Here is a 16,860-nt window from a genome sequence, read left to right as displayed (position 1 = left end):
AAGCATTTCATTCCTATGTTTGTACTCAATTCTCAGCATTAATTAAAGTTCTTCAAAGTGATTTTGAGGGGGGGATAGTACATTAGTAAAGCTTTTCAATCCTTTTTATTGAATAAAGGCATTGAACATCACAAAGCTTGTCCACTTACACCAGAACAAAATGGCCTTGCAGAGAGGAAGCATAGCCACATTATTGAGACAACCATTACCCTACTCTAGTTGATGAGTTAGGTTCTACTGAGGGTGAAACACCGGTGAGGGGAAAGATTATCCAGGAGCAAACCGAGGATTAGGAAAGGTGGACCTCGATCCTAGTTACAAGGTAGGAACTCTAGTCATTGGGATGGTAGAAGCTATGAGAATGTTGTGTAAGGTAATAGGACTTGGGTGTCAAAGGCTGATCTTGTTTCTAAGTGGTATCCACAAACAGATGAAGGGTTAGGAACTGGCAATGCCGGAGAAAGGATTGTGATGACCGAGAAGGCTACTGATAGTGGAAGCAAAAGTAAGGGAGTTAAAAAGGTCACTGATCTGGAAAAGGTCATTGATCTGGATATTGATGAGGTTTTTATGGAAACTGAGGAAGGCGAGTTTGAGAAAGTTCAAGCTAGAGGTAATAGCAAAAGGGTTAGAGTGAGGCTAAAGGTGTAGCTGGTCCTAGCTACAATTTGGAGGATGTTGATTGATGAAGTCGTTGTTATGGAACTGTAGGGGCTGGGGAAGACCTGATTTTGCCTTCGAGTTTCATTTTCTTTGTTGCTTATGTTTTTTAGATTTTTTTGTATTGTCGAACCTAGATCCAGCCTTGATAGAAAGCTTAATGCTTTATTGTCTAAGAAGTTCACTAATGTGTTTTTTGCTAGTGGGGATGGAAGGGTAGGGGGTCTATGCCTTTGTTGGAACGATCGCAATATTAATATGAATGTGCTTGCGCATAAAAATATTCACTGTGATGTTTTTGATAAGCAAACAAACATTAAATTCTTCTGTACTTTTGTTTATGCTTACCTTAAAACAATCTGCAACCTCAATTGTTGAACAATATCATTAATCTAAGGCCTACAAATAACGAAATTTGCCCTTGGCTTCTCCTCGGTGATTTTAACAATATCATTAATCTCTATGATTTTAACAATGTCATTAATCTCACTGAGAAGGTTGGAGGAAATAGAAGTGTCCCAAATCACATGATAGAATTTAATAAGTTCTTGAGTGAAGGCAGTTTAATTTCCATCCCTGCTTCAGGAGTGCCTTTCACCTGGTGTAATGGTCATAAAGATAACACCATTATCTATGAAGGATTGGGCAGGGCTATTACTAACTCCGATTGGTTAAACTTATACCCCAATGCCTCTCTTCATAATTATCCCATTTTTGGCTCAAATCATAGCCCAATCTTATTGGATACTAATACCTTGTGTAACGCTAATGTTGCAGGAAGTAATAAGTTCAAATTTAAGGCTATGTGGTTAACTCATCTAGATTTTATGAATGTTTGAGTAAAGCTTGGAATGGTGACATGCCTGGTAACTCTTGTGATAAGGTTAGGAGTTACTTAGGTAGATTCAAGTTTCTTAACAAGAAATGGAATAAGGATATCTTTGGGAACATCTTCGACAAGAAAAAGGGTATAATGAATGAGTTAGATAAAGTCCAATAGGATAGTATTAGTATGCCTGATTCTAACATTATGTTAAACGAGGAGAGTGTTATTGAAAAGCAACTTTATCAAGTCTCAGAAATAAGGAAACCTACTGGGCTCGGAAAACCAGAGTTAATTGGCTCCAACTTGGAGATAGAAATACTAGGTACTTCCAAATTGTGATTAATATTAAGAAGAAAAGGAATGAGATTTCCAGAATAAAGACCACCAAGGTAATTTGTGGTGGAAAGGTGAAAGATTGGAAAATATTTTTGTTGAAGATTTTAAACTTTGATTCACCGCTTCCACCTCCTCTTCTAACTCAAGTATTAGTAACTTTGTGGACATAATTGAACCTTGCTGAAGTGAGGTACACAATTCCTTCTTAAACAAGCCTATTCTCGATGGTGAGGTTATTAAAGCTGTAAAAAGTATTGGGGCTCTCAAAGCTCCTAGACCTGACGGTATTCATGCAATTTTTTTTTTGTTTTTTAAATCAAAATTGTTAGGGCCTTGCTGGCCAATCTGTTACGGACATGGTTAAAGATTTCTTCAACACAGGATCAAGTCAAAGGTTGATAAACCATACACATATTGCCCTTAATCCTAAAGTGGATAACCCTGAATTGGTTTCTAATTTTAGACCAATTAGCTTATGTGATGTCACTTATAAAATTATCACTAACATTATGATTAATCGGATTAAACCTTACTAACCCATTACATTTCTAGGAATCAAGGGGCCTTTGCTCCTGAAAGATCTATCCAGGATAAAATTCTAATTGCTCATTTAAGGGCAAAAAAGGTAAGTATGGTGCTATGGCTATCAAATTAGATCTTGAAAAAGCTTATGATTTTATTAGTTGGGATTATATTAAATATGTTTTAATAAGATTTGGATTCAATACTCATTGGATTAACCTCATTATGGAATGTATTATGTCCACTTCCTTTTCTGTGTTAGTTAATGGTAAGGCACATGGCTATTTTTATCCATGGAGGGGCATTAGACAGGGCGACCCCATTATCCCTACATATTTATTTTATTTATGGAACCCTTAATAAGATACTTAGACAAAATTGGTGGATCTCCTAGAAACAATGTTGGTTTGCTAACTGCTCCTAGAGGGTTTAGAGTAACAAATCTGATGTTTGCAGATGACGGCCTGATCTTTGCTAAAGCTACTAATATTGTAGCTAGGAATATTGCTAAAGTGCTTAATGACTTTTCCTATACCTCTGGACAAAAAATAAACTTTCATAAGTCGTCGCTTTACTTTTCCAATAACACTCTAAATCAAACAAGGAATGATAGTGTCAATATCCTCCAAATCTAGCATAAAACCACTATTGGCAGATACTTAGGGATCCATAATATAATTTTCTAGAAAGACCTTGTTAATGCTTAAGAACTTATTATTAAGATCTATAACAAATTATCCGGTTGGAAAGCTAATACTCTGTTGAAGGTGGGGAGGCTTACTCTGATTAAAGCAAACCTTTAAGGTGTTCCAAATCATACCATGGCCTACTTTAAATGCCCTAAAACGATTACCAAGGCTATTGGTAGAGAGTAAGAAATTTTTGTGGGGAAATGACTCCAAACTAAACCCTGTTGTGTGGGACAAAATTTGTTGCTCTAAGGAGAAAGGAGGGTTAGGCATTTGGAAGAGTGTTCACTTTAACAATGCTTGCTTGGCTAAATTAGGGTGGAAAGTCCAGACTGAAGATCAAAATTGGTGGGTCCAAATTGTTAAAAATAAGTATTTAAAAAGTGAAGATTTTTTTAATAATAAAATTAGACAAAATTATTCATGTGCGTGGAAGAGTATCCTCAAGGCTAGGGAAGTTGTTAGGATGGGATTGAGATGGGTAGTTGGAAATGGAGAAAATATTCTTTTCTGGACCCATAATTGGGTTTTCCTTTCCCTCTCACCAATCTCTTATCTAGCACCTAACTTACTAATGTTGATCATGACCTGAAAGTGAGCCAGTTTATTGCTAATGGTCAATGGAACAGACAATTGTTATCTTCTGTGGTTGATGTTGATGTTGTTAACAAAATTTGTAGTATTCCTTTGTCATTAGCGTCTCAAAATGACTCATGTTGTTGGGGACCACATGCTAATGGTAAATTCTATGTCAAGTATGCAACTTGGATACAAAAATCTATCAATAACAATGTTAATTCTAGCAAACTTCTTAAAAGAATGTGGAATCCTAGCTTGCCTCACAAAGTAAAAATCTTTAGTTGGCTTCTCAGTTTGGGGAAACTCCAAACCAAACTGTTTGGCAAGATATATTAATAATACGCCTACTATTTGTCCTCTTTGTAACTCAGATATATTAATAATACGCCTAGACAAGTGTGGAACAGCCCCACTATATCTAATTCCTTAATGATAAATCAAACCCTTAATTTTAATGATTGGCTAATCTCCATGGAGAACAAAAACAGGTTGGCAAATTTGGAAGAAAAAGAACCTTGTCATTTTTCAAAATAAAAATCCGAGTTACACTAGAATCGTGAATTTAGCGTTAAGTATGGGTAAAGATTATCTTATAGCTAATTTGTTGATGCATAATGGGCCTTCTGTTGACCAGAAGGTGAAACCCGGCTCCATTTGGTGGTCCCTCTGGAAACTGGTTTTGTCAAGCTCAACTTTGATGGCTCAGTGGTTAACCCGTAGGCTGCTTCTAGTTTTGTGATTAGAAATGAGAATGGTTCCTCTATCATTGCTGGGGTGTGTAGTGTTAGACAGAATACCATTAATGTGGCGGAATGTTTGACACTTCGTGATGGTCTCTGGATGGCAAACTCGAGGGGTTTTTAGCGCATCATTTTTTAAGGTGACTCTAATCTGGTTATTGAGGCTATTTATGGTCCCTATCATGCTCCCTAGAGACTGGGGACCATTCTTGCTAATATTCAATGGCTGGCGGGCTTCTTTGAGGATATTTGTTGGAAGAATGTCTTCAGAGAAGCCAATTTTCTAGCGGATCCTATCATAAGTGTTGGTTTCTCAGTTACTGGCTTCCATGTTTATAATAAAACTATTCCGTTGGATGCTTGGATTGGTTGAGATATAATCTCAACATTCCATTGTACATTAGGTTAGAGCCCAAACTATCCTTCTCTCTTATTCACTCTCGATCTCTCCATACTTCAACACTCCGCGGTGCTGTCCTGGAATTTGCTCATCTCTCTCGCATCCTCCTCCGTCCATTTTCTTCGAATCAACTCCAACAGCCATAAGAAGACCACACACAGTCAAGCACATGTTAAGGGTATGGATTTTGTACTTTTAGGTATTCTGTGTTTTTTTTTCAAAACCTAATGATTTGGGGTTTTCATAAAACTAATGGCTGGAGATTTTCTTGGTTTGGGGTTTCAGGGGTTTTTTGGGTTTGGAGTTTCTTTCTGGGTTTGGCCATGTTTACAAACATTCAAAAAACCCAGTGAGGGTAAGAGTGGAGGGAGAGGACTCTATTTTCTTGCAGATTTGGGATTCAAGATGCAAAGAATTGCAGTTGTGGGAGGGATGCTTTTGGTGGCACCGCCAAAATTGGTTATGATTTTCTTGGGGCTGAAAAATGGGGTCTTGGATTACAAAAGCTTGGAGATGAGAAGCCTAATGAGGTTAATTAATTTGGAGTCCATGAAACTTAAAAATTGTAATATGTAGTTGTAATTTGGGCTATTACAAACTGGCGGAGATCTTTTATTTTTCCAAAATCCAAAAAATTTAAAAAGCCCAACAATTTGGGCTTGAATTGCCCAATCCCGAACCAACCCGAAATTTGAGAATCCCAAAAGTTTGGTTCGGTTTCAGGTTATAAAATTTCATCTCGAAAATTATTGGTTTAGGATTTGGGCTTTGCGTTTCGCTTCGGGATCCCGATTCAAACCAGCCCTAAATTAATTAATTCCATCATCCTTTCGTTATCTCACAACAAGAGTGTCAGTGTACTATCACTTTAGGCTCTAATTAGTGAGGCAGTGAGGTGATTGGTATCAATCCCACGACAATTGACCAAGAAACCTATGAAGTTATCGGCCAAGACCTAAAAGAGCATTTTTTGCCATTCATGTTTAACTTGTGTTGGCGCATACACTTGAAGGTACACCAAAGATCGTCTATATGGATTGGCGTTTTTGGGATTTGACCACAACATCGTTGATGTATAACTCAACAATTTTGCCAATTAGACTAAAAATTTGAATACATCACATGTTGATGAATAGCACTAACATTTTTCAAGTTGAACGGTATTACAACCCATTCTTATGTGCCAAGGGCGCCTAGGCACCAAAGGGCCATTTTATGCACATCGGCTTTGTGTGATGAAAATTTGGCTGTAACTGGCATGGCCATCTATCAAAAAGAGAATCTCATGATTAACCGGGACATTGATTAGCAAGGTAGTTATTGGCATTGTGTATTAATCTTTATAAGTTGCCAAATTTAGATTATGAAAATCAATGCAAATTCGAAGGGCACCGTTTTTCTTTAAGATTGGCACAATGTTCGCCAACCACTCCACGTACCAAGCTGTTCGAATTAAGCCGGCATTCAATAGACGAACGATCTCGTCATTTCTGCCTAGTTGTATTTTGGTTGAAAATCATCGTAGTGGTTGGCGAAATGATTTGCAATCCTTCTTTATTTGAAGCTCATGTTCAACCAAAAACCTATCTAGGCCATGCATCTTGTGATAACTCCAAGACAAAAAATATTTAAACTCAACGAGCAAATTACAAACCTTAACCTTTAAAGGCCTAGGTAGCAAACACTAATAAAAAGAGGCCGAGGATCATTGGTTTCCTACATTAATTTCCTTTAAAGGGTCTTGGACTTATGGCATAGTATCCTCAAGTTTGGCTAAAGTTACTTTGACCTTCTCTAGAAAAAAGGTTTTGTCTTTATCCTATTCGGTGTTGAACTCGATTAAGTTAATCCCAGAGTTTGGCTCCTGGGAGATTGCATACCAATGGGCTAGCAGATGCTCCATGATAAAATTACGGCATGTCGTTTGTCGGTGATGGTTGCACTATTCATTGAACAAGTTTATAAGGTTAGCCTGACTAAGTCTCGTTGAATCTTGTTGGATGGTTTAGGCGCCTACCTCAACAGCTTTCTATATGGATATCCTTGTCAGCCACTTTTTGGCGTTAAAGCCTTGGGGTGTGATCATAACAATGAGCTCGGATCATGTTGGTTTCGAATAACTGATTGTCGGCGAGATGAACTACAATCGACTTGCCATTCCAAAATATTAAAACTTAATACAATAAAGATAGGATGCAGCTGGTTTGGTGGATACAATCCCGACCAAGAAAAGCATTATACTCGCTCTTTAAATTGACAATGAAAAATAGCACCATGTGTAGCCGGTTAACAATCGTGACTTCCAAAGTAAGACACCCTTGGTCTTGAACTTGTCTCCTACAAAGCTGCTCACGGTGATGCTGGATGGTATGAGCTCATCCTTTGATCGTTTAAGGGTTTTCATTACTGAGATTGGCATAATGTTCATTGTCGCCCCACAATCTACAAACACTTTAGAAATTGGTAAGCCTTCAATGTTTGTAGTGACATATAGAGGCTTCAAATGGTGTAAATTGGTGGTAGAATTTAGAGGAAATGTCTCAAATAAAGCAAATTTCAGTTTTTCCTCCTAGTTGATCTTATTAACACCTTCGCCCTTCACAAAATCAACTTAAGTGACATCTTCAACTATTAAGTCTTTTTCCCAAAAACGTGGTTATTGACCTGCTGACTAGAATTCAAGAGGTAGAACATGCACCAAATTAGTTTCCATGTTATCTAGGACCGATGGACCTATTATAACATCTTGTTTTTCCTCGTCTGAGCCTTCTTCTATGTCGAATCTCACATCTTTGTCAAAGTCAAATTCTTCATTGCTAAAGCTTCGTATATGCACACTAACTTGTTTAACCTTTCACAAAAATGTGCAATTGTATAAGTCTAGCGTGGTTTTACTGCTCGAAGAGCAAGCCGTAGGCAATCTTTTGGAAACCGTAGGCTACCTTAGTGCACTAGGTAGCAGCTTTAGGGTTCCAAGGCGACCGTCTGTAGGGTGTACTACGTAATGTGCCCCCTCCGTCTTTAGGGCACGGTTCCCCGCCGATTAGGCCAAGAAACCCAAAATCCTTCAATTAGCTAAGCCTTGAAAAAGACCATTGTGGCTACTTTTAGGAATTGAAGTGCGCGGTCTTCTAGTTATTAAAGTGCATGATCTTCTTTTGAAGTGCAGGAGTGATCAGTTGTTGTAAGCATGCAGCCGAGCCAAGTTGTGATTACTTCTGAATTCCACATTGAAAAACGAGTGAAACGAGCGAGAACTTAGCTGTAAGGTAGGAACTGCATAACAACTGGATAATCCTCAGCTTATGAGGTGGTGCCCGTCGAGCTGTTTGAGTTTTCGTGCTTTGATGTAGTGGGAGGTCACACATGGTACTTCCTCAGATTGTAAGCGCTTCATTGTTTTTTTATCTTTTTGTCGTTTTTTGGTGGTGAGGGTGTAATTACTCTTGTCGCCTACTCTGCTGATCTTGTATGGACCTTCCCAGATGGGATCCATCCTTTTGGAGCCTTCTCTGCAGGCAGTGATGAAGGCTTTTCTTAGGACTAGATCTTCGGGCTGGAACTGCCGGATCTTGGTCCTTTTGTTGTAGCTGAAGAGGAGCTACTGCAGGTAGGCTACAATCCGGGTGATATGAGCATATTTATGCGACTTAGTTAGCTTTCTTTCTTGCATTTTCATAGCTAGTTTCTATTTATTATAGTGTTTTAAGCTATTTTTGTGTGTTTGTAGGTTCAAATGACGAAGTTGGCAAGAAAGTGCAATTTGGAGCATTTTGGAGCAGTTTTGGGCCAAAAATGGATAGCACATGCATAGAACAAGATGGATGGACGTTTTTGGAGTTCAAGAGTTTAGGAATATGCTTATGAGGTGAAGAAAATAAAGTCAAGACACATTAAATCACCTACAAACTAACCTTATCTTATCCAACATTATCCAAACTAACCTTATCTTATCTTATCCTATCCCAATTCCAGCTGCAAGGGGGGGATCAATTTCACATTAAATCACCTACAAATTAGGTTTCTAGAAGCCCTATCCCATGCCCTAGATTGGTGCCGCACCTTTTATTCCTTTCTTCTAGAAATCTGCCAGAACACCATTTCTAGAACCTTTGTGTTGAACTCCCTAATTTTTTTCCTCCCTGGAATCTGATGTGAAATGTCATTTTTCCTTGATGATTTGGAGTCCTGATTCCTCTCCTTCTCAGCCTTTGCCAAACCCTAGCCTTATATATACATATCTTTGCCGCATAATTCAGTCACCACCACCACAATTTCACACCACACACACAAGAGAGAAAAATACACCTTTGTGCCGCATCTTTGCAAGGAGAGGAAGGATTTGTGCCGTGCCCTGCAGCTAGGATTGTGCCCAATCTGCCATTGGAGTGTTGGAGCGTTTCTAGTTTCTTTCTATCCTTAGTTTTAGTCCAATGTTTAGTTTAATTTGGTTTTCAATTATGATGAACATGTGGAACTAATTTTAGTTTAGTTAGAGGAGAATTCAAAGCCATGAACATATATTTGATATGATTTGATTACATCCAATTATGATTTCATGAATCGTGAATGCAATTTACTTATCTGTTTGATTGATAACTTGTTCTTTTGTGCTGATTAAGGATGCATACTTAGTTTGCATGCATGAATTTGATGCTAGGAAATAAGGGAATTTCACCTAATCGTTATGAACATATATTCACAAGTAGTAAAAGTCACTAGTCATGATTATGTTAAGTGAATTCTTGGCAGGAGTATCATGCAGTTCATAGTTACGAATGCCTTGTCAATGCTTATGATTTTCAAAGAACTTAATGATCTTTGATATGTATATCTATCATGATGTTCATATAGGGAACTTGATAAGAATAATTTGGTTGCGTCGCTGAGTCTAATTCAATGAATTTAGGAAAAATCTGAAAGTTAATTTGTGCTTCTCATGATTAATTTGGGGCATTGTCATTCATGGTTTATTGGAAGAATAACTGGAAATCGATTTGTATGCATGTGTATCATGTGTGGAGAAGGACCCTCTAACTAGCCTTACACCCTTAATTCACCCAATTTCATATTATCCTTAATTTGTTTCTGCAAAGTACTTAGTTTTACTTCAAATTCGTCAAAAACCAATTCCCCTTTATATTTCATGTCTTTAGGTTAGAATCTGTCTAATTTGGGTTCTTTTTAGTATTTTAAGTCTTGTGAGTTCAATTTTCGTCCAAATTACATTCTAGTTCTTGTTTTGAGTCAATTTAACTTAGTTTGTGTGTTTTGAGTCAGTTTAGTCTATTTTAAGTAGTTTGAGTTTAGTTTTCTGTTTTAGAGTCTAGTTTTCAGTTTTTAAGTTTAATTTGTGTTGATTAGCATCCCTAACTAATCCCCGGCCTAGAACGATCTCTACTTACGCGTACTACAATTATCTTAATAGGGTTTAATTTGTGTGCTATTATATATCACATCACCGGGTGATGGTCTGCTCGTGCTTCTTCTCTGCCAGATCTAAGCTTGTGGCCATCTCCTTACTGTTTGCTCAATGTTTGGTAGTAGAGCGATGATACTTGGCTTGATGACATTAGGATGAATGATTGCTTCTGAGCCAAATGCCAAAGAGAAAGGAATCTCACAGGTTGCTCGTTTTTTGGTGGTACGATATACCCATAGACATCCAAGGAGTTCATCTAGCCATTTTCCCTTCTTGTTGGCAAGGGATTTCTTGAGGCAGTTGAGGATCATCTTGTTGGATGCTTCGGCCCGCTTATTGCCTTAAGGATATCTTGGGGTGGACATAGGCTACTTGATGCTATACTTTTGGAAGAATTTCACCACATCCTTGCCCACGAATTGTGAGCCGTTGTCAGTGATAATGGACTGAGGGATGCCATATCAGCAAATGATGTTCCTCCATATGAAGTGCTTTATGTCCGGCTGAGTCGTGGTCATCTTGGGCTCTGCTTTTACCCATTTGGTGAAGTAATCGATTTCCACGATCATCATGCCTCTGCCCCTAGTAGCAGGCGGCATAGGTTCTACCAAGTCGATTGCCCACTGCATGAACAATCAAGGATTCCTCTAGGGGTGTAGCTCGCTGGTAGGTAGTGATGGTACCAGCTTGTAGTGGTAGCAACGGTCACACTTTTGTACTAACTTCTTAGCATCTCGGTGCATGGTAGGCTAGTAGTAACTTGCACTAAGAGCCTTCCGTGCTAAGGATCAACCTTCGAAGTGATTTCCACAAACACCCTTGTGGATTGAGCTTAGAACTTTCAAGTCATCGGGAGGCGCTAAGTAGCGTAGATATGGTTTGGTGTAGGATTTTCGGATGAGAATGTCACTCCACATGTAGTAGCGTGTTGCCTTGATTTGGAGTTTCCTAGACTCCAATCTTTTCGCGGGAATGTGCCATTGACCAGGTAGTCTACAATGGAATCTTTTTAGTTTGGAGTTCTACTAACCTGTGACACCTCAGCTACTAACTTCGCCTATATGCTTGGCTCGTCTAGATACTCCATTGGAATATAGCATTTAAGTTGGTGGTCGAGGGCGAAGCCTAAGCCGGCTAGTGCGTCCACGTGAGCGTTATCTGCCTGTGAAACTTGAGTGAGGGTGTAAGTCTGAAATGCCTCAAGTAGTCTAGCTAGTGATTAGCTGGGAAACAGAATGAATTGCAAGCTTTCTCATCGCCAAGTCTTTTGCCATTCAAATGCCTGCTAGTAGGGTCTCGTATTCTACTTCATTGTTGGATGCTTTGAAGCCTAAAATGACCACCTGCTTAGGCATCAAACCATATGGGTGACAAGGACTACGCCTGCTCTCGAACCTTTGTAGTTGGATGCTCCATCAACATGCAAATGCCAGAAGTCTCCATCGGGTGGAATAGGCGTGGCTAGGGTGTGCTCGGCTATCTCCGGGGCGTCGTTGGGCCGCTTTGTTACGTCGTGAATGCGTGGTAGGGAGTCGTGGAGCTGGGGCCATATTACACGTAGCATGAGATGCTCAACTGCTAGTATTAGGCCACTCTAGAGTTGAATTATGGAGCAAGGATAAGGATCGGATGGGGTCGTGTGACAAGTAGCAGGAAGTGGTGCTCAACTGCCGGTACATGTTGCTCTTATGTAGAATCTTTTGGGGCGACGAGGACAAAACTTACTTCCGAGTGTGTCCTTCCAGTGTTCGTCTGCCCTTGGCGTGTCTTTTAGGTCGAGTTGTTACGTTTGTCAGAAAACTTTGCATCAGCCAAGGTCTAGACCTTTATCGTCGCACGTTTGGATTGGGTGGAATAGTGCGTCATGGGGATGACTGCATGCGTTTGAAGGTAAAACTTGAGTTTCCGGGTTGCAACAACATTCGCCAAAGTTAGCTTTTGAATTTCTGATAGCATTAAGGAGAGCTTTTGAAATGTGGAGTACAGGTAGTCGGGCCTCCATATCTTCTCGGATGATGGTAGAGCTTATTGTTGCTTTAGATACCATCAAACATGTGAATAAGTCTTCCGCTGCTTCCGGTTTAAATAATAGGGAGGTGATGTTGGGTACTTCTTTAGGTCCTTGAACGTGCATTAGTGAGCCTCGTCCCAAAATGCATGCTTCTCTGCCAGAGCAAAAGAGTCTGCCAGAGTTAAATCTTCTTTCATGTTCAATTTTCTGAATAGCGGGTGGTTTGCTGGAAATCCTTTTTGGAAGTCTGCTCTAGCTATCGAGTCGTTGCATCTAACTATCATTGCCTTCTCTGCTTTAAACCTCTTCACATAGTCTCGAAATGACTCATTTGGTTCTTCTTGACGTTAAACAAATGGTCGAACTTCTTTTTTATTGAGGGATAAGATGAATATTATTTGGTGAAAACCAAAGAAAGTTCGTCGAAACTCCGGATAGATTGTGGCGGCAGGGTGTAAAACCCATCTTGAGCCTCGCCTTATAAAGTGGTGGAGAATATCTTGCACATGAGATCGTTGTTGTTTCGATAAAGGATCATTGCACTTCAGTAATGCTTTAAATGTCTTTTTGGGTCTTCATCCCCTTTGAAAGATGTGAAATGTGGCATGCCGAACTCGTGTTGAGGCTCTGCCTGCTCGATTTCGTCCATGAAGGGTGAGCTGTTTATGTTGGTCATGTTCCATCATAGTGCCTCGTCGGTGACCTCGTTACGTTGGAAATTGCGCAATCGCTTAGTCAATAATCTCTTTACTTCTTCCTGAATTTGTCTTTGTTAAGGTAGCGGAGCTCTCAACTGCCCCTAGTAGTGACTTGTTGGTCTAGGCTGCTGTTCCATGTGTTTGGCTTGTTTATGTCACGAATGTGGTGCGTGTGGTGCATTCCTAGCAAGCGAGCAAGTTCTTCGCAGGCTACTAGTTGAACTTGAGCAAGATTGAGTGACTACTTCTCTCCGTTCGTCGTACTGCCTACTCCGATGTGAGGTGGAGGATGCTCTTTACGGGCTTAGCCGCGAATAAACACTTCGCCTGGAAAGTTGCTCAAGTTGACTATCAGAGTGTGACCTCAACTGTGAATTTATGCTTGTCCGTGGGCTTAGTCAAGAGCACATGTTCCTCTGCGCGCTAAGATGAGAGTATACTCTATCTTGGGGGCCCAATTAGGAGTGTACACTGCCTGAAATCTCGGTTTGTGGCTGTTCGAGTGGCTGTTTGCCGGGACGCTGCTGGAGAGGTTCTTTGTTTGCCCTTGTCCTACTTCAGGATACCTCGTCTGGGGCACGTTGCATCTCAGTGCGCTCCAAGAGCTGGTTCACCAAGGTCGTCTGCTGTGCTAGGGCGCTTGTCAACTATATGACTTGTCGAAACAAGTGTTGTTCTCCATTTAGGTTGGAATAGCTTGGATGGAATGTGTCTCCTTGAACAGTGGAAGTGTGGTAGACTCCGAGCGCGAGATTTGAGTTAGAAAATGTCAAATATGCAGAAAAATGTGATGAAAATGCTCCCGGTTCGATCGTCGGTCTGGAAATTTGGAGTCGGGATGGTTGAACTAATCTTGGATCAATTTGCACTGCTTGGAAGGCCACAGGAGAAAACTAGGCCGCAGGAGCAGGCTGGACCACAAGAGTGGGCTACTCGACGGGAGCAGACTGGGACACGGGAGTGGGCTGCTCGGCGTGTGGCGCATATGGGTGCAAGCTAGGGCTTGGCTTGGCAACGCGTTGGGCTTGGAATGACATGGCTCGGGCTGTGGCTTTGGTGCCGTGGGCCTTGGATGGCACGGCTTGGGGTTGCTTAGATGGCATGGCTCGGGCCGTGGTGGTGACACCATGGACCTCATCGTGGATGGCTACTGCGGTGGTTCCCGTGGTGGCAACTCATGGTGGTGGTGCCGCTCCACTTATTGTCACATTTAGCCTTGTGGATCGCCGCGGTCCCATCTCTTGAATATTGGAATTTTCACTTGTTGAATTTTTCTAAATTTCCAGCCATTGTACTTCTCTTTTACATTTAATCAAAGAACTTTTGCAAATAAAAAAAATTCTAATAATAAAAATGTACGAAAAATCTACAAATAGACAAGAAAATAGAAAAACCTTGGATGCGAGAGTCTTCTATAAGTGTGGGACTTAACTCTCAATGAAAGCACCAATTTGTGGATGAAAATATCTTCCTCCTTGTTCTTGGACAAAATCGCACCTACAAAACAAATAACACCTTAGGTCAAGACCAAGAGGTGGAGGGGCTTTGGCCGAAGAACCTTGGATGCCAAAGTTAGAATTTTGAGGGAAAAGTGTTTGGAGAATTTTGAGTGTTTAGCAAGAGTGAAGACCTAGCTTTTTAGAGAAAATGAGGTAGAATATATAAGGCATGGCCGGCCCCCTTGGGAGAGAAGGTGACCGACCTTTTGTGTGTTTTTTGGGTGTAATTGGTAGTTTAATTAGCCATTAATAGATTAATTAGGTAAGAAATTCATTAATTATCTAATTAACATAATTTAAAAAGAATGTTTTGGGGGTTACCTTGTGGAGAAGATATGATGAGGGATGGAGGTTATAAATAAATACCTATTTGGGCACTTTTAACTTGATTGAGGGATGATTGTCCATTGCTCGCGTGTATGAACTCCGTATATTCGAAACACCTTTTGAAGTAGTTTCCAAAACCTTAAAATATCGATATATATTTCATTTGTATACTTTATACAAACTTTGCTTCAACCTTGAGACCATTTTAGTACCATACTTGCAATACATTCATATGATTATTACTTCATCAAACATGAAGTCCCATTTTAAGTGGGTTATAATCACTTGGGTTTATTACCTAAATAAATGCACACTTCTAGAGTCTCACTCTAACATTTCTTTCTAAAAAGCTATACTCAATCAGTTGTTCTGGTTCTGATCTTGGGTTTTAGTAATACCCCAAAGAGATTTCCGTGATGGTCATTCACTTTTGGATATCACATCACAAGTCCATACATGTGTACCATTGTGATTTTGTGACATATTCTTTATAAGGATAATGAAAGTAGTTTTCTATCATATATATGGAAATGCTTTCACAAATCTTCAACACTTGAGGTTTGTTACCTAATATAACATACTTGATATAGCCTAACTGTATCACGAAGTCCATCTCAATTGACTTCATTTATGTCAAGTCTAATTGTAAGTCTATACTTTGAAAATTGACCATGTCACCTTTTGCCATTTTAAGTAACAATTGTATTCACCAAGTCTATCAAATACACTTCATTTTAAAATTATGTTTCTCAAAAATTTGACATTACTCCCACTAACCTTGTTGTAACTAAGCATTCATTCAAAACCTTAAGAAAAACTTCACATTTAGATTTTCTTGATTCGAATGCATATCGGTCCCATTAACTTGTCTTTGATCGATCGACAATCTTTAAGATCCATCAGCTTATTGTTGATGACTCAATAGTTTTGGACAATCAACAATTCTAGATAACTTAATTTATATAAACGAACATACACAAAAGGATTCCTTCTTAAACAATCCATTAGCATTGGATTAAATTTAGATTTACATCCAATACTAAATGTGTGACTTGTTTTATTAGGTCCCTTCATTTAAAACATATTTAATCGAACAAACATGGCCAAGGATTCTCCGACAATCAAGTCAATAAAGACTCTTTGCATTCAAGCAGTGGGCTAGAGATGAGAGATGTGTGATATTGAACCCAAGATACAATCTTAATTGGGATGCAATCCGGAGTTGATTACTTGATTACGAAAGGGACAAATAGGTCATCCTCGATGGGGCGGACACCATCCACTGATCCGAGGATATTAGAATGCCTTGTCTGATATTATGGCCCAGTGGGTGAGGTTTGAAACCTTGATCCGCTCTGAGCCACTCACTTCGGAGATTATTGGCCATTTCGGGCACTCCTAGTGCCACATGGCGGCGGCCCAAAAATCATGATCCCACATGCTAGTCAGAAACTTATTTTTTTGTTTTTTTTGTTTTTTATAGTTTACCCCATTGTCATACTTTCTATTTTATTTACACCCTAAAGGTCCTCAATGATCGCTAGTTTTCTAGCGCTCCTGTTCAAATTTTTCTATCGAGCTAGGGACAAAAGTTAATCTCCGCAATCTTCTTTACATAGGTTTTTTTTTTTACTTGGGCGTTCATTGACAATTGAGCATCCAAATTTCGAATTAGGTACCAGAAGATAAAGGAAAATTTTCAGGTATTGAAAGAACTAAAAAGGTTCATACGAGGGTTTTTAACTTCTTATAATTTTTTCCATACCGAAATTTAAAAAAGAAAATAGACAATGTGGAGACTACCACTACACCTGCAACATTTCTTTTGTTTCAAAATTTGTTTAGACTTCTCCACCAAAGGTTGTTAGAAAATTCTGCAGTGGTTCGTTTGTGGTCAAGTTTTTGGTCTAGTTGTGTCATTGTCGATGCCTAATTATGATGTACGAAAGCCACAGCATCCGCAAGAGGTTAAAGGAGCCAAATCTAATGAGAAGAGGAGGAACGAGACGATGCCAAGTCAGAAATGGATTTAAGGAGAGGATCATCGCACGACAAAAACCCGCAAAAAATGGAGAAATGGAATCAAACGCAAGGCCTTACGGAAGACTTGCCAACGTCGTGGATCAAAGGGCCGAAGCCTTCTATCATTAA

This window comes from Malus sylvestris, chromosome 11 (assembly GCF_916048215.2).
Source record: "Malus sylvestris chromosome 11, drMalSylv7.2, whole genome shotgun sequence".
Classification (NCBI taxonomy): domain Eukaryota; kingdom Viridiplantae; phylum Streptophyta; class Magnoliopsida; order Rosales; family Rosaceae; genus Malus; species Malus sylvestris.
This window is presented reverse-complemented; position numbering follows the sequence as displayed.